Below are 5,959 nucleotides of genomic sequence, written 5' to 3'. Positions count from 1 at the left end.
GATAACTATTGAATCATACCTATACTAAATTATCTTCATTACAATAACTAGTGAAGTTTCTTTCTTCTTGATTGAACTATCCTAAATCATAATATGGAAACTAAAGCTACACTGTGAGATGCAATGGGAAGACTGTAAGGTAAGGGAGGATAAAAAGGTGACTGTAATAATATGTGTTGGTCAAGGGTATACAATTTTGAATTCAGGTAGCGGTGATATTTCCAGTCACTTAGTGGTTTTGATTGTGCCTCTATGTTATTAAATCACCTAGGTCTTTTGGATAAACATAACTCTATCTTCATTGTTATTATTCAAGGACAGCAGAGGACCAAGTCCTCAGCAAAGGGAAGATCTTCTCTTTCACTAGTAGCCACCTTATGAGGATTCCACTTTGTCATCTTGCTTCCTTCACTTCTGTCATGATCAATCTGCATTTGGGTCCTTCCGTCTTCTGCTACACACCCAGGCACCCATGTTCATATCAATATTCCCTATACAGATGCTACACATAGTTTCTGAGGTAGAAATTTTGGGACTTTCTGAAAAGCTTTCCAAAAACTGGTTTAATTTTCTCTGCCTTTACACTAAGCCAATGGCCTACCAACTTCACTGGCAGTGAACCTCATATTGGATTGGCTCTTCCTGCTACAAAGTGCCTATAGTTAAAATTGTCCTCCTGTTCAAGAAGTCTTAAACATCTCAACATGAACACGCCTTCTCCAATCCTCTCTATATTCTTGACATTTGGTCCTTTGGACACTCTAGGTTTTTTCTCTGCCATTTTTGCACACATAAACATAATTAGCACACTTTATTTAATATCCAAATTAATTTGGTAAATAGTGAGGTTTTCTTTGTATCTGTTATTACTAAATCAATCTCTGAGCTCGTCTTCCAGATGAACCTTGAGATAACTATCTCCCTGCCCATATTTTGACTGTAGAGATCTCTGTAAGTCCCTGAAGTATTTAACCAAACTATCAAGTCACCAGATGAATATGTAAAAATAAACACTTGACTCATTTAGCAATAGATATAATTGGGCAGAAACATTAGAACCTAGACTGTCCCTTAAAACAGTAAAAACCAGGAGGGGGCCAAAATGGTGGATCATTATGAACATTTTTTGTGTGTGTCTCATCGCTGAAATGCAACCACATCAACACCAAACCATCTTGCACACCTAGAAAAGTGACTGAGGTTTAACACAACAGTCTTGAACAGATGCCTTGGTGGCAGAAATGGATGAAGCAGAGTAGTGAATCAGTGATAAAGAAGACTGATTTATAACTGAAAAAATAAATAAAGCAGGAATAAAAAGGGAAATCAAGGCAAAAGAGCACAAAATAAGAATTAGAGTACTGAGTGACTCATTAAAAAGGAAAAACATCAGAATCATAGGGGTCCCAGAAGATGAAGAGACAGAAAAAGGGGGAGAAGGTTTATGTGACCAAAGCATAGTGGAATACTTTCCTAACTTGGGGAAAGACACAGACATCAAAATCCAGGAAGCACAGAGAACTCCCATTAGATTCAGCAAAAATCGACCATTGAAAAGGAATATCATAGTCAAATCACAAAATACTCAGCCAAATAAAGAATCACGAAAGCAGCAAGAGAAAAAAGACCTTAACATACAAGGGAAGACAGATCAGGTCTGTAGCAGCCCTAACCACAGAAACTTGACAGGTCAGAAAGGAGTGGCAAGACATATTCAATGTGCCAAAACTGAAAAATATGCAGCCAAAAATTCTTTATCCAGAGAGGCTGTCATTCAAAATAGAAGAAGAGATTAAAAGTTTCCCAGACAGGGCCTCCTGGGTGGCTCAGTCAGTTACGCATCTGACTTTGGCTCATGTCATGATCTCACGGTTTGTGAATTCGAGCCCCTTGTCAGGCTCTGTGCTGAAAGCTAGCTCAGAGCCTGGAGCCTGTCTTCGGATTCTGTGTCTCCCTCCCTCTCTGACTCTCTCCTGTTCATGCTGACTTCTCTTTCTCAAATATAAATAATAAAAAACGTTTAAAAAAAAAAGTTTCCCAGACAAATAGAACTAAAGGAATTCGTAACCACTAAACCAGCCCTGCTAGAAATTGTTTTAAATGATTATATTTTTGAGAGAAAGAGCATGCAGTGTGGGGTGCAGAGAGAAGGAGAGACAGACTGTGAACAAGGAAGGAATAGAGGCGGGGGGAGGGAGGGAGGGAAAGACACGGAATCTGAAGAAGGCCCCAGGCTCTGAGCTGCCAGCACAGAGACAGATGCGGGGTTCAAACTTAGAAACTGTGAGATCATGACTGGAGCTGAAACATGGCACTTAACTGACTGAGCCACTCAGGCACCCTGTAGCCCTGCAAGAAATTTTAAAGGGGGGGTCTCTCTGAGGGGAGGAGAAAAGATGAAAAAAAACCCCCAAAAGAACAAAAGCAACAACAACTGAAAAGAATCAGAAAGCACCAACAGAAACTCCAACTCGAAGAACACAAGATCCATCTTTATGCTGTTTACAAGAGAAACAGTTTAGACTTAAAGACACCTTCAGATAGACTGTAAGGGGATAGGGAATGATCTGTTATGCTAATGGTCGCCAAAAAAAAAAAAAGTCAGAGTAGCCATACTTATGTCAGATGATCTAGATTTTAAAATAAAGCCTGTAACAAGAGATAAGGGACATTATATTATAATTAAGGAATCTATCCACAAAGAAGACCTAACAATTGTAAACATTTAGGCTCAAAATGTGGTGCACCCAAAGACATAAATCCATTAATCACAAACATAAGGAAACTCATTGATAATAATACAATAATAGGGGACTTCAACACCCCACTTACAGCAATGTACAATCATCTAAACAGAAAATCAACAAGAAAACAGTGTCTCTGAATGACACACTGGACCAGGTGGCCTTAACAGATATATTCAGAATGCATCCTAAAGCAGCAGAATACACATTCTTCTTGAGTGCACATGGAACATTCTCCAGAAGACATCACAACTGGGACATAAATCAGTCCCCGAGTACCAAAAGATCAAGATCATACCATGCATTATTTTCAGACCACAATGCTATGAAACTTGAAATCAACCACAAGAAAAAAATGTGGAAGGATAACAAATACAGGGAGACTAAAGAACACACTAGCAAACAATGAATGGGGTAACCAACAAGTTATTGATGAAATTAAAAAGTACATGGAAGCCAATGAAAATGTAACACCATAGGCCCAAACCTCTGGGATGCAGCAACGGCGGACATAGAGAGAAATATATAGCAATCTGGGCCTTCCTAAAGAAGGGAGAAAGGTCTCAGATATACAACCTAACCTTATACCTTAAAAGGCTGGAAAAGGAATGGCAAATAAAACCCCAAACCAGCAGAAAGCAGAAAATAATAAAGATTAGCGTAAACATCAATGCTATTGAAATAAACAAAAACAAAACAACAAAAAAAAGAAAAACCAAAATAAACAAATCAACCCAGTAGAACAGATCAATGAAACCAGAAACTGGTTCTTTGAAATAATTAACAAAACTGATAAACCCTTATCCAATTAGATTAAAAAGGGGGGGAGGGGAAGACCCAAATAAATAAAATCAAGAATGAAAGAGGAGAGATGAAAACCAACACACCAGAAATACAAACAATAATACGAGAATATTATGAGCGAAAAAATGGGCAATCTGGAAGAAATGGACAAATTTCTATAAACATATAAACTACCAAAACTGAAACAAGAAAAGATAGAAACTTTGAACAGATCCATAACCAGTAAAGAAATTAAATTAGTAATCAAAACTCTCAAAAAAACCAAGAGTCCAGAGCCAGATGGCTTTCCAGGAGAACTCTACCAAACATTTACGGAAGAGTTAATACCTATTCTTTTGAAGCTGTTCCAAGAAGTAGAAAGGGAAGGAAAATTTCCAAAGTCCTTCTATGAAGCTAGCATTCCCTTGTTTCCAAAACCAGACAAAGACCCCACTGAAAAGGAGAACAACGGGCCAGTGTCCCTGATGAACATGAATGCAGAAACCCTCAACAAGATATTAGCCAACCAAATTCAACGATACATTGAAAGAATTACTCAGCACCACCAAGTGAAATTTATGACTGGGATTCAGGGCTGGTCCAATATCTGCAAAACAATCAATGTGATATTCATCACATCAGTAATCGAAAGGACAAGAACCACATGATCCTCTCAATAGATGCAGAGAAAGCATTTGTCAAAATACAGCATTCTTTCGTTATAAAAACCCTCAAGAAAGTAGGGATAGATGGATTATACGTTAAGATCATAAAAGCCATATATGAAAGACCCACTGCTAATGCTATCTTCAATGGGGAAAAACTGAGAGCTTTCTCTCTAAGGTCAGGAAAATGACAGGGATGTCCACTCTCATCACTTCTATTCAACTTAGTATTGGATGTCTCCGCCTCAGCAGCCAGACAACACAAAGGAATAAAAGCCATTGAAATTGGCAAGAAGGAGTTCAGACTTTGACTCTTCACACATGTCATGATATTCTATATGGAAAGCCCAAAATATTCCACCAAAAAATTCCTAGAACATATCCATGAATTCAGCAAAGTCACAGGATATAAAATCAGTGCACAGAACTCAGATGCATTCCTATTCATCAATAATGCAGCTACAGAAAGAGAAATCAAGGAATCGATTCCATTTACAACTGCACCAAATACCTAGGAATAAACTTAACCAAAGCAGTGAAAAGCCTATACACTGAAAAGTATAGAAAGCTTATGAACAAAATTGAAGACAAAAAATAGAAAAATATTCCATGCGCCCGAATAAGAAGAACAAATATTGTCTGAAGTGCTGATGCATAGGAGCACATGTACCCCAATGTTCATAGCGGCACTTTCTACAATAGCCAAATCATGGAAAGAGCCTAAATGTCCATCAACTGATGAATGGATCAAGAAGATGTGGTGTATATATATACAATGGAGTAGTATATGGCAATGAGAAAGAATGACATATGGCCATTTGTGGCAAAGTGGATGGATCTTGAGTGTGTCATGCTAAGCGAAATAAGTCAGGCAGAGAAGGATAGATACCATATGTTTGCATTCATAGGTCTAACAGGAGAGATCTGTCAGGGGACAATGGGGAGAGGAAGGGGGAAAGAGTGGGGAAGAGTGAGGGACACAGATCAAGGGAGACTACTGAATATTGAAAACGAACCATGGACTGAAAGAGGAGGGGGAAGGAGGGAGGGGGTGATGGTCATGGGGGTGGCACTTGGGGGGAGAAGCACTGGGTGTTATATGGAAACCAATTTGACAATAAACTATTATTAAAAAAATAAAAAAATTACACACCAACAAACTGGACAATCTAAAAGAAATGGACCAATTCCTAAACATACATGCAATTCCAAAATTCAAAGGAGAAGATATAGAAAATCTGAACAGACCCATAACCAGTGAAGAAATCAAATCAGTTATCAAAAATCTTGCAACAGACAAATAAGGGCCCAGGGCCAGATGGCTTCCCAGGGGAATTCTACCAGACATTTGTCATTTTAGGTCCTTATTTTATTTCTCTTCATATGACAGCAAATAAATGATCTGTATAGCACTGTTTTAGTATATGATTTGCTTTTCTCATTCCTCAAAAACAACTCATAGTCACATTTTATTATTGCTCTTACAAGAGAGTTTTAAATGGGTCCTCAATATTCACTTTCTCCCTGTGTACATGGCAGCCAGATTGAGTTTTTAGGTATAGTCCAAAACTTGTGACTTCCTTGCTTAAAATCTTCTAGTCACTTTCTGTTACTCCTAGAATAGGTTGTTTGTTTTTTTAATATATAACAAAAATTTTTCTTTCTTCACTAGTTTCGTACTTATTTCTTTGTCATTATTACCTTTTTTTTCTTTTCCTTTTTCTTTACTTAATTCCTTTAAATTTTACTCCTTATATTCCTTTCTCC

The 5,959-nt window shown here is 37.8% G+C and overlaps 1 protein-coding gene across 1 annotated transcript in view; it reads left to right on the top strand.

Moving 5' to 3' along the window:
- The window catches only part of LOC115273497 (olfactory receptor 18-like), a 24,980-nt gene that overhangs the window by 11,291 nt on the left and 7,730 nt on the right, over positions 1 to 5,959 (top strand). The gene's annotated exons all lie outside the window — the stretch shown is intronic.

This window comes from Suricata suricatta, chromosome 12, assembly GCF_006229205.1.
Source record: "Suricata suricatta isolate VVHF042 chromosome 12, meerkat_22Aug2017_6uvM2_HiC, whole genome shotgun sequence".
Classification (NCBI taxonomy): domain Eukaryota; kingdom Metazoa; phylum Chordata; class Mammalia; order Carnivora; family Herpestidae; genus Suricata; species Suricata suricatta.
Note: the sequence above shows the minus strand (reverse complement) of the source record. Positions and strands in the feature narration are given on the sequence as shown.